The sequence below is a fragment of the Echeneis naucrates genome, chromosome 17 (assembly GCF_900963305.1).
Source record: "Echeneis naucrates chromosome 17, fEcheNa1.1, whole genome shotgun sequence".
NCBI classification, from domain to species: Eukaryota; Metazoa; Chordata; class Actinopteri; order Carangiformes; family Echeneidae; genus Echeneis; species Echeneis naucrates.
The window spans coordinates 4381366-4394797 of NC_042527.1; the positions used below are offsets into that span (position 1 = coordinate 4381366).

Here is a 13432-nt window from a genome sequence, read left to right on the forward strand (position 1 = left end):
CAGAATATAAGTACTTTTGCCACCTCTGGTGATAATACAAAATATAATACATAATCACATTTTCAACCCTCTTGTTTTCACTTTAGACAAGCTCTTATGTGTTGACCACCAGGAGAAAAAGTAGCATAAGGAAAGAAGAGACAAAGCATCTGTTGTAATGTGGGGCTTTACAAACATGCAGAGTGAACCTTCAGTAGGACACACACATTTAGATGAAACGTCTCCACCAGGGCACTGAACCATCTGATACCCTCCACCTCCACACCAAGCTACTGGCAACTGCCAGTCCTTTGTTGAGTGTCTGTGACTTCTGTACACACAATTTTGGGGTACATCAAGTATTGTCTGCTCAAATTGGCCCTTAAAAGAAGCTAATTTAGCATTTGATAGTGGTTGAATGGATCTAAACCTGCAGCTGAACTGTTAAGTCATTCCCTCTCATGCATGTGGCATGTTGACCACGAGCAGTCAAGCAGTTCAACTGCACTTTCAACAGGAGATTGAAACTGAATCAATCAGTTTTTGTATGGCGAAGATTCTTCTGCTGGATTTTTGTCAGAAATATATAGAGCAATTAAAAAGCATGGCTGTCATTTTAAAGACAAATCAAAATGTGTGTTCACAGCAGGTCAGCATTAAGATTTGGATTAAGATAAAATTCTGATAAAGTTAAGGAAAACTCAGAAATGGAGTTAATCAAGGCTCTATGCAAGCCTTTTATTTGTAGTATCCACATGCTTACATGTGGTAGAATAAGACAAATGTATTGTCATCTGCCAGTGCACTAAAAGAGGTGAATATGTGCACATCCAAAGGGCAAAAAGTGACTTTGGAGTTTACAGAGCTTTTGGGCTGTTCAAACCTGAATTTAATATACTTGGAAAAACACAAAAAGGAAATGAAGTCATTCCAGTCCAAGTTTGACTGCAGGGGCCCATATAGCCCAGATACTCAAATAAATAATGTGGAGGAAAAAGAAAAGATGAGGTATAAAGGTGGAACAAAAAGCAGGGTGAGTGAATGAATTGGTGAGGATGAGATATGAGGAGAAAACAAAGAATAGAGGAGGGGACAGTTGTCTGGTCTGTCCTGTCGTCTCACAGTCGTCTCACAGTGACAGGTCAATTATTTATGAGGTGAGTGCATGTGCACACATACACACTCACCAAACCGTAGAGAGAGACATAAAGGACAGCTGGCCAACTAGAAAGCAATATTACAGTTATATTGGTCATAATCTGGGAAATAAATAATGTCTAAGGTTCTGACAAACCAACAACAACAAGGCATTGATAGACTTGAACAATTAAATCCGCAAGCAGAGGTGAACATGGTTGAGCAACCCTGCTACACCATCTCCTTGGCAACATCCCAATACAACCTTTTCCAAACCAAATGTTTCGGTGTTAGTGCACATATACACACAAACAGATAGTGGTTTACTCAGAATAAGATAAAAAGTTATAAGGGGAAAGTAACAACCACGTGAAGGGTTGATGTACGTGGTTGAACATACATGAATGGACCAAAGTATGTTGTGACCTACAACCAAACTTGCCACATCCCTCCAGCACAGCAGTCATACACACTTCTCAAAAACCATCTCAACCAACCTCCCAGGTTGCTGTCATGCAACTGTGAAACCCCGACCTGCAGAAAGACTGACTCACTGACAGTGACTGACACTGCGACAAGCCTAAAACAGAAAGGACCTATATTAATAGGCGTGCTTCTCCATGTACTAAATTGATGATAACTTTAACTCCAGTCTGCTAGTTAAAATTCCTCTGCAATGTTTTGGCTTCGCAGATTTGATTTGATTTCATTTTATCCCCTTATGGGTACCCGTAGGCATATTTCTGCACCAAATCATGCCCCTGCAGCTGTTGCAATGTACTGCTATTTTTAATCGCACATGGCCAAACTGTCTGTGCTGCCCACAAACATACCCACCCAGCAACTGACCTACCAAACCATTAATACCACACAAACACTACAGACAGATGTACTGACCGACATACTGATGGACTGACCCAACTGGCTTCACGTCAGCCAACACACAACTTCAGCAACATGCCCCTATGTGTTGACTTAACAACCTCACTGTCAATTAACAAACATGCTGATTGATTTCTAAAATAGATCATCTGACTGGCACAAACTGCCCATCTGGCCGGATAGGGCATCTGACTGTGACAGTAAGGAGGAGCAAGGCACTGAGAGAGAACAGACTGCAGAGGGAGAAAAAGAAGCTGCTGCATCTGCCAGTGATTGACATAGAGAGTCCTCCGAATTGTCAAAATCTTTCCCTCCCACTGTGTCTGCCTGTCCAACCAATCTTTTTGTCTTGCAGCACATGGCAATATCATAAATGTCAGAAGAAAGGCCTTTCCATTCCTTCTCTCCAATCTATATAATTGCTATACCTGTAGAGCCAATTGGCACTACCTGCAGCTTAGTGCAAGCGAGTTCAAATTTGATACTTCTAGAAGCCAAATCATCACAGTGGAGGACTACAGATCAGGCAAAAATTTGAGCAGGGCATGTCTTGAAAGCATTGGCGAGATATTTGAGAGCTATCTACCCTCCGTGCTGTCTAAATAACGTCCTGTCAGTCATTAGTCATTGCTGCACTTGTCTCCAGAAATCCTGTCTTACAATTCTGGTAAGTGCAGAAGTTTTGATGGCAGATGATATTCAGTATTCAATCTTTTCTCACAGCTGAGCATGCTGATTTCCCTTTTTTCCCCTTGGCTTGGAGCCCAGCCCCTCCCTCCCCTTTCATCTCCATCCATGTCTGTAAAGTTAAAACCTATTGTTGCTCTGGGCACAGGGATGAATGTGATGGGGACACTGTTGCTCTTTTCACTTTCAATCAAGTCTAAAATGGCTCAGACACAGTTCACAGTCTGTATATCTGGCCCCCCTCCCTTTTATTTACTGCCAGTTTCACACAGAAAACATGCAGCGATACTGGGTTTAATTATCTGGTTAAGTTAAAGGGTTTTGGCAATCCTATCTCAGTCAAGTCTCTTCCCACACAACACAGCTATTCCAAAACAGATGAGGCATCTCTCATACGAGACTCAGTGTCTGGCTTAGCAGAGTAGGAATTGCAGGATATTACTTGCAGCAATACCCTTGAAGACTCTTGCCGATGTCGCAATCATTTTCGGTGAGGAGTCTTTTTGCACTGATGATGAGAAGACCAATACCACTGTCATTTCTGCCTAATAGTATTAAACTGCTGATAAGCTTAGCTTTGCACAAAAAGTAGAAACAGAGGAAAACGTCTCATTCACGCTTCTTCCCTATTACCCGTCTTTATGCTAAGTCAAGCCAAACCTGCTGTCTGCCTTTGCAGTCCCATTATGGAAACTGTGCTGATCTTTTCTCACGCTAAGAAGACAATGTGTACAGAAATTTCCTTGAATGACAAAGTAATTCTTGAAATTAAGATGCATAAGGTGTTACAGATGAGAGATGCTGCCGTTCAAATTAAATCCAATTTACCTGTCCCTTGTGACCGTAGTGAAAAAAGACAAAAGGCTTTTTAGGCTTGAGAGCAGGCAGCCACTAACTAAATCTATGAATAGAAGAGAACCTAGGACATAACTTAGAGGCTCTCCATGCTTGACTACATTTCTTTCTCTCTTTCATAAACTTGTATCTACTAGCATGTTGATGCAAACTGTGCCCTCTCTCCTTTTTCATGCTGCTCACATGTAGACTGCTTTTGTGTGTGTGTGTGTGTGTGTGTGTGTGTGTGTGTGTGTGTGTGTATAAAGGCTGAGGGAGACAGTGTGTCTTCAGCAGATGTGGATGCAATGACACTTGATAAAAAAGATTCTGCATCAGACAGTCTGCACAGCACACACATAAGCACAGTGAACAAAACAACCTTTTCAGAGGCTGTCTGCTTTGTTCTTAATGCCACAGTGAGTCTACAGACAAAACGATGCAAACGAGTCAGTGATATTCACAGTAGATATCACTAATCTCTCTCTCTCTCTCTCTCACACAAACACACACACACACACACACGCGCGCACACACTTCATGCATCCTCAGATTGGGTTTTGGTTCAGAAAAACAGATGAATTTCTAACAAAGGTGAATTAGGAGAGTGATGTGTGTAAACTGGGAGTGATGCCAAGTACAATGATCTGGCCTAATCCTTAGGGAAAGTCACATGGCCATGTAAGTGTGTATATATCAGTGTGTGTGTCATGTCTTTCTGTCTGTTCTGATGCAGATATACATCCTTGCCTACACATCTGTCACTGACACCTTTAATACTATGTGCGCTATTTAATAATTCAATATGCTACATATACAGGTAAGTTAAGTTAATTAAAATCCCAGCTATAATAAGGTTATTTAGACTCAAACTAGATTCCCATGAGAGAAGCTTGAATTTGCAAGTGAATTTGTTTTAAATCAGATTGAATTTATTTAATATTTCTACGAGTTGTATAGTAATGCATTCTGTTAAGACTTAACAACTAGAGTCATCTGTTTATGGAAGTAGCAGACACTGGTTTAGCAATGCATGGGAGAAAACCAATGGGTGAACCCCCCTGTATACATTATATACATATTATGCAAACACACTCGCATATATATATATCTATATATATATAGATATATATATATATATATATATGTATATACATATACACACACACACAAAATCCACCCTTCCTCCCTCCTGGTTGCACACCATCTGTCACTTGATTGTAATCCCACCTACACAGAAGCCACTCAGCCAATCACAAGGCAGAGAGCTCCCCATGCTCATAGGCCATTAACCCCTAATCAGGTGGGGAGATGGAGGCAGGTTGTGTGCCAAAGTGTGCACATACACGTACATCTACACACACACACACACACACACACACACACACACACACACACACACACACACACACACACACACACACACACACACACACAAATAGCCTTATTCAAACACCACCTCATCGCAGGCCTCACAGATGGACAGACAAGCCCCTCCCACCTCTCAGAGTGGATTCTAAAGTTCAGGAGAAGAATCTTTGAATCCATTCTTCCGCTTTCCCCACAGTGCTGTGCCCACGCTGCACACATTTTCTATTTTGCCGAAAGCCACTCCTTCATTTTGCCACCCACACACCCGCTGTACCCCTGATTTGGTAAGGTTGCATTTACTGGTGAGAAATTAAAACAACCTGAATCAAAGGGTCTCAACATTAGGTATAGGTCCTCCATTATCATGGTATAAATGTTTCACATGTGCCTGTCTACCAAAGATCAGTGTATTTCTTGGTCACACCAGCTTAATGTAACACAGACACCTGGCATGAAACAAAGGCAACAATTTATGAACGCAGTCATTTAATGAAATATCTTTAGGGGGGGAAAAAAAGAACACAGATGCTTTTTTCTTACAGCGAAAGGCATATTTCATGGCAGCTGCTGTCATCTCCGAATGAAATGAATCGTAACACGAGGCCATTATCATCTGGGGGTTTAAAATTCTGGCAAACAAAACTACTAATTTTAATTAGATTTTGAAATTCTGTCTGACTGTGGCGATAATAGTTTTTTTTTTTTTTAAGCGGTTGTTTTTGTACTGCATCTCACAGAAATTGGTAGCTGGTGTTTATAACCTTGTGTTTGGTTTGTTGCTGTTTATTGAGCACAACCAATTCAACGAACACTTTCCTCTTCACATGCACAAACTTATCCTCTACAGCCGCAAGCATACTTGGTCATGTGATGCACTCCTCACTATCTGTGTTAGTGCATCACACTACTATTTACTTTGATCAAGAAACTCACCGGTCCTTTCCAAAAGTAGCGGAGGATTCATCCTCCTCCACCAGCCAATACAGCCCTTGCAGCCTGCGGTCCTTCCCATCTTCCATCTGTTCTGACAGCTCCAAGGTTAACACAGCACCCCCCTGCTCGCTCTCATTCATACACACTAGACACCCACATGGCCCGATATTCAATCAGCCATCTATCTCTGCACAGCAGATGTGTACAGGCACACACACACTCCAAGTACACTGGATCTTCTCCTTCCCTGTACCTATCCAGCCATCCATCAATCATTCACCCATCCATCCCTCCCTCCTGCAGTGTTTGCTGATGCGATAACAGTTGATTGATTCATTTGTGATTTCCTAGCAGCCTTGTCCCAAACATGCGCGCACGCACACACACACACACACACACAAAATAACACACATGTACACACAAAAATCCTTGTTAACCGCTGGGACTCATTTGTCATGATTACATTGAATTGATTCCCTGATTTGCTCCATTCTGTTGCAACAGGGGAGGAGAGAACTAGCAGACAGGGAGCGGGAAAAAAATGGCAGAGAAAGGTTTAATCAAGTCCCTTTCAGCTGATCTGTCACTGTAGAAACAAGAAAAGCTACAGATCAGAGAAAGCTGAAATCAGCAAAAGGCTGACATATCTGTCCCAAGTACTCAACCAGAATGAGCGGAAGGCAGGGGAAAAACCGAGGAAATGGAGGAAGGGAGGAGAAGATGTCCAGACGAAGAGAAGGTACCCCGCAACATAAACCAGATTACCCTGTAAAGAAGTTTGGCAAGATGCTCAAAGAGAGGTGAAGAATGAGGATGAGCACATTTAATAAAGTCCTGCTCTTCATGCATACACCATGCACACAAATGTTGTCTCAAATAAAAGCTGCAGGAAAGAAAAGATGGAGGGAGAGATGGCATCCTTTGCTCCGTGATGTCTGAAATTCAATCAAGGTCTTTATTCATCTAATCTGAAAGCAAACCATACAACCTGAGAGCCAAAGTGGTCCAATTCAACATTTGCATACATTCTGCTCTTAATGGAGAGAAAGTGGTCGATTCATGCCATTGTGACCATGTGCAACACTAGAATGAAGGTTACTTGGAGAGGAGAAAAGACATAAATTCTTCTTTCAGCTTTGCGGGAGGAAAAGAAAGCACAAGTGCTTGCATACAAACACAAGAAATTATTTATATGGAATACAAGCTGAGGCTGGGTAGAGGTGAAACAGAGTTTGGGTACATGTGTGCCATACACAAAATTGTCTTATCGCCAGTGGGTGTGTAAACCCTGATCACCCAAGGCTAAATTATTGGAGATAAGAAGGCAGAGTTTTTTGTTTTGGTCTATTGTTTGCTCTGTTTTCAGTATAGTAACATTATTGTGCTACAGCCTTGTTGGGTCACACTTACAAAGAGATGAGCAAAAGCAATTTATCAAGCTGCAAACGCTCTGAGACAGATTAATGTCACTCCCCTGATAAAGCTCCATTCACTGCCTCTTGGATACATTGGACTTCCACACAGTGGAGTGATGGAAACCTGCTGCAAAAGGTCCACAGATTCAAAGCAGCAAAAACAGGGAGTTCACAGTTGTTGAATTTTATGCAAATGACCACAGTGCATTGTGCGGCAACTCGAATGGCACTCAAATGAAAACAAGTCGACAGAAATGACCTATCATTTTGGCAGAGCTGAATATAAAGATAAAATGCTCAATGCCAACCACAGACTAAATGATGCTGAAGGCTACGCAATCTATGAGACACAATGGAGAGTCTTTTTCTTTGTACAGTGGCTTGCAAAAGTATTCATACCCCTTGAACTTTTCCACATTTTGTCACGTTACGACCACAAACAAACATATTTTATTGGAATTTTATGTGAAAGACCAACACAAAGTGGCACACAATTGTGCAGTACAAAGAAAATTATACATGATTTTACACTTTTTTCACAAATAAGCTGAAAAGTATGGTGTGCAAAAATGCTCAGCTCCCCTGAGTCAATACTTTGTGGATCCACCTTTTGCTGGAATTACAGCTGCAAGTCTTTTGGGAATGAATGGCAGTTATAAGATCTTGCCACAGATTCTCAATTGGGTTTAGGTCTGGACTTTGACTGGGCCATTGTAACGCATTCATATGTTCAGTTTTAAACCATTCTATTGTAGCCCTGGCTTTATGTTTAGGGTTGTCGTCCTGCTGGAAGGTGAACCTCTGCCCCAGTCTCATGTCTTTTGCAGACTCCAACAGGTTTTCTTCCAAGATTGCCCTGTATTTGACTCCATCCATCTTCCCCGTTCCTGCTGAAGAGAAGCACCCCCAGAGCAAAATGTTGCCACCTCCATGTTTGACAATGAGGATGGTGTGTTCAGAGCGATGCGCAGTGATAGTTTTCCGCCACACATAGCATTTTGGCCAAAAAGTTCAATTTTGGTCTCATCTGACCAGAGCACTTTCTTCCCCATGTTTGCTGTGTCCCCCACATGGCTTCTGGCAAACTGTAAACAGGACTTCTTTAGGTTTTCTTTTAATAATGGCTTTCTTCTTGCCAGTCTTCCATTTAGGCCAGATTTGTGAAGTGCACGACCATTAGTTAGCCTGTGGACACATTCCCCCAACTATGGATCTTTGCAGTTGGTCCAGAGTCTCCATGGGCTTCTTGACTGTATATCTGATCAGTGCTCTCCTTGTTTGAACTGTTTAGGTGAACGGCCGTGTCTTGGTAGGTTTGTAGTTGTGCCATATTCTTTCCATTTCCGGGTTGATGGATTGGAGCACTGTCCTTGAGATGTTCAGAGCTTGGGAAATCTTTTTTTAGCCTAACCCTGCTTTAAACATCCCCACAACTTTATCCCTGACCTGTCTGGTGTGTCCCCTGGACTTCATGTTGCTGTTTGCAACCCAATATTCTCTTACCAAACCTCTGAGGCCATCACAAAACAGCTGTATTTGTACTGAGATTAGATTACACACAGGTTGATTCTATTTAGTCATTAGGTCAACATTCGATCATTCAGCAACATCAAGCAACTTCTGAAACCAATTGGTTGCACTCAGAGAAAAGGGGGCTGAATACTTTTGCACACCGCACTCTTCAGTTTTTTTATTTGTGAACAAAATGTTAAAATGTATAATTTTCTTACCCTTACTTCACAATTGTTTGCTCCTTTGTGTTGGTCTTTCACATAAAATTCCAATAAAATATGTTTATGTTTGTGATCGTAACATGACAAAATGTGGAAAAGTTTGAGGAGTATGAATGCTTTTGCAAGCCACTGTATGTGTATGTTAATTGTTGAATTAAAAGCATCAGTGCGATAGGTGTGATGTTGAACATGTATCAATGTTGTCATCATATTATATTGTTGCCAGGCAAAAATCCAAACCAGTAATGTCCTAAATGTTAGTGTGAAGTTTGACTTTTCAAAGCATCAAGAAACAGCAAAAAATGTAGCATTCACTTCTATTGACAGCTAATTTGTAGCAACAGAAAAGAAAGCTTGTGTGCATGTTTATCATTACCATGTGATGGTGTGTGAAAGATGAGCTGAGGTTATCGCATCAGCACAAGCACACCAGTTCACTGCAATTATCTTCATATATTTAAACCATGTAGCAAATGTAGAAAAAACAAAAGCACAAAATACTGTGGGAAATTTGAAGTTGAGCATAATTTAGTTGTTAGTCTAACAAATGTGTAATTTTGATATCACTTATTATTGCTGGCAGCCCAAGAAATATTTTTGTCAAAAGTGAGAGAAATTTCACTTAGTGTTGGAGCTGCAACCGGGACTGAAAGAGGGACAACAGCGGAAGACAAATTGAAAACAACCACAACTGTCTCTGTATTTCTGTGCCTGCTTCTCACGATAGGGGACAGAGCAATAGCATGATATGAACACATACACAAGGACACACATACACTAACAAGACACCGATGGGTAAGCATATGAAAGGAGCCGACAGCTGTGAAAGGTCACTGCGCTGGATTTACCCTCCAATTACCAACACACCATTTTACCAAAGAAATGCACAGATACTCTAGTGTACATATCATACACAAATTTTTTCACCACACACACACACCATCTCTGACATGAGCAGATCCTTCCCCTCAGCAAACCATCCATCTGGAATGGATGTGTATGTGTATCCTGGTTATCTTTGGGAGGTTGTGTTCGCATCGTATTGTGTGCGAGTCTGTAAGCGGAGCATGCAATGTTAATGTGGTTATGCACACACATATGCACATTTACACACATGGATTTCCTGCTTGTGTTTACGTATGCCAAGCCCGTTGTCTGTCTCTCCCTCTGCTCCTCTTTTGTCTCTTCCCTCTCTGTCTCTCTCGCACTTTGCCCTTTTCCTAAACCAGCCGTGGCCTTAGCCATGGTTTTTGTTTAATATGGCGGCATGCAAACCAAAGGAGCAACCATCTGGCATATGCATGCAGCCGCCGTCTTAGGAACAACAAGGGCTGGCATCACAATGCCTCTTTAGTTGGTGTGTATGTGTGTGCTTGTGTGTGTTTGTTCTTCAAGCACAGTCTGCAGGGCAAGATAAGTATGCATTTAAGAGGCTTATATTTCATTTCAGGAACTGAAACAGACAAAATGGCTCCATTCTGAGTTGGCGGACACAAAATAACAAACGGCGAGGTAGCAACGAAAAGCAGAAAAAAGGAAAAAGCTCTCTCCAACACCGTTTCTGAACATACACAAGAGGAAGGGGGTACAAAGCAGAGCATTTGTAGTTTGCGCACAAACACAACTGAGCACAAAGCTGAACATTTGATATACAAATCAGACTTCATTAATCAGTGTTTTTGTTCACTGTGGACCTAAAAGCCAGTATCTGATGAAAGCAGCAGAAATCAATGTCTAATGTCTGAGCAAAAGTAACTTCAAGGACATTTCAGAATGAATGAATATTGACCTAGGCTTGTGAAGCAGATGACGCACTCCCATAGAAGCTGTGAGGGAAGGCACGCAACAAAAAGCAAACGAAATTTGTAAAAAAAACAAACACAATATGAATAATTTATCATCTTTCTGATGTTCAACAGTGACTGAAAGTGGCCCAAGTACAGCACATGGAAGCTCTTTCATGTGTTTCTGTGTTTCAGCTTTATATTTGCGTTACTGATGTTTACTGTTAATTTTAGGTGCTAACATTTGCAAAGGTGAATCACTGTTTGGATTTGGAGCATGCACAAATGAAAGTCAGCACTGATGGATTGCTGGTTACCTGGTTGCCTGTTAACCAGAATAAGAGCTCACCTCAGTTTAAAATGAACAAGAAAGGCAGAAATTTCAGACGTGGCCTCAGTTCAATCACTTCTGGCAAATCCAAAGATAAATAATGACTGTAGGTTTTATGTGATGTTTTGTTCCTGCTTCCACACGATACTTTCAAAAGTTCTTTCTGGGAAATATTTAGTCTGAGGCAAAAGGTCATGACATTTGTGGGTTTGTTAGACCGTCTGCACGACTGCGTTCAGAAACCTTTTCCACCCCCTGATTTGCCTCCGCTCCTACAGAGCTGATCACTTGCACAATCATGCATGAAACATGAATAATGAAATATAATGAAAACAGCTTGCAAGCCAATGTAAAAGCTGACGATCCACACATGCCCTCTCTCTGTGTCACATAAACATACACAATAGCTCTGCAAGGGTGAAACTCTCATTTATCCATTAGCTGTGTGTGTGCAAATCTGTGATTGCTTTTCACACACCCACACACACAAAAGGGTGGGGGGACTTCTGGTTGACTTCATCAAGCTCTCATCAAGCCAAGCCACCATATGGAGATGGGGCCCAAAACAGAGGGGGACACACTGTGTGTGTGGAGGGGGGGGGGGGGGGGGGGGGGGGGGGTGTTGCAAAACTCCCCCACCATCTTAAAAAAAAAATAAAAAAAAATAACAGCAACACAAAGGAAGCATGCATCATCAAATCAGGTTTGTCTTGCATGCATTATGATGCTGCTGTTACCCCATTAAGAAGCCCCTTGTCCAACACACACACCCACACCCTGAAGGTGTATTGAGCTCAAAATAACTGAGGCAAAGCGATGATGAGGGCCAGACACTGATTACTATACCTCCTTCTTGTTGCCCATCCAGACATGCTTCTCTATTGTCTTTATTCTTGTTCAATTTCTGCTACTCTTTTCTTCTCCTTCCTCACCAAGTGAACTGATGAGCCAGCGTGGCCCAACAATCCTTGCTCTTTAAACCCCTTTCCTGCCCACTCACACTGATACACTGTGTACCAAGGCCAGCTTGCTGACATAGGCAGACAGTCATACATGGAGAATACATTGAATTTTAATCTGGGCGTGACCTGGTTTTTCTTCGCCACCCCACCAACCCCCACCCTACTGGCTGCCCCGACTAAGTCAGCTTTTGACAGGCAAAGCACAATCCCCCCCGAACCAAGCACCGCCCACCCCAACACTCCCTGTAAGATTCAGGCTGTAGGGCTCCAAACTGGGGCCTCGCCTGCCATTGTTAGCCCACAATGGGTGAGAGATGGCTAGCAGGTAGGCACCAGCCAGGAGGTCTTACTGAGGAAGCAAGAGGAGACGGTGGAGAACAGCTCCTGGAGGGAAAGGGGATGAATGGAGTGGGGGTGGGTTGCTTGCATGGGTAAATGAAAAATTTGAAATATATGAGGGTAAAAATTTTGAGGATTAAAAAAAAAAAAATGGATTATGTGTCACACCATATCAGACAAATGATAAGGTGTTAAGTGAAGAAACTCAAATAGGCTGTATGAGTGGGTTGAACTCTTCACAAAACTATGACTGCACTATACCGGGCATAGGCTGCCTGCCCTATTGAGTCTGCTGTTTAAAGCTGGGATCAAGCTTAACAAAGTGAGCTTTATTCTGCAGTGGAGGTTATTTATTTCAGAAAGAGACAGCTGTCACTGCAGGCTGACTGGATCACCGACAGTTTTCCCCTGTACAACATGCCTGTGTTCTGATGAACATGAGTGCTGTATTCAAAAAGCAGCCTCCTTTCTCATCTGGAGTCTTGAGACAGACAACAGACCCAAATTTCAAACAAAGAGGTAAAACAACTGGTCCTGGTAAAACAGGATTCAAGTAAAGGTAAAGCTCAACTATTTAAAGACTAATGTTACTGTTATCTGACTAAAAGAAATCATAGTGTTTTCCTGCAAAGTGAAATCGAAAACAACGCTCATGGACATATTCTGCATGTCTACACAATTTCCCTGAATTCAGCCAGATCACATTGTATTAAAAAGTTTGGGATCTCTACTCGGGGTAAAAAACAAAATTGTTTAAGCAGTTTAAGCAATATTTAATGCTGCCAGTGGGATGTGAAGAAGAGGATAGAGGTCCCATATAATCCAAATGTATTTATCCACTTGTTCTAGCACTAGGTTTTACATCGACACTGTGAAAGTATCAAAGGTCTCAGACAACAGAAAAATATTCACAGTCTATGAGCTGTCATGACTTCTGAAACTTTGTGATGTCAACAAAGCAGCCCTTACCTTCAGCTGTGGCCTGAGCCCCACCCACCTGGACCAACTTTGGTTTAATCAAATGTGTTTCACTTTTTTCCATTCA

At 41.9% G+C, this 13432-nt stretch overlaps 1 protein-coding gene across 2 annotated transcripts in view; it reads right to left on the reverse strand.

Moving 5' to 3' along the window:
• zswim5 (zinc finger, SWIM-type containing 5) overlaps positions 1–13432 on the reverse strand; it is a 61069-nt gene that overhangs the window by 15196 nt on the left and 32441 nt on the right. The window lies entirely within an intron of this gene.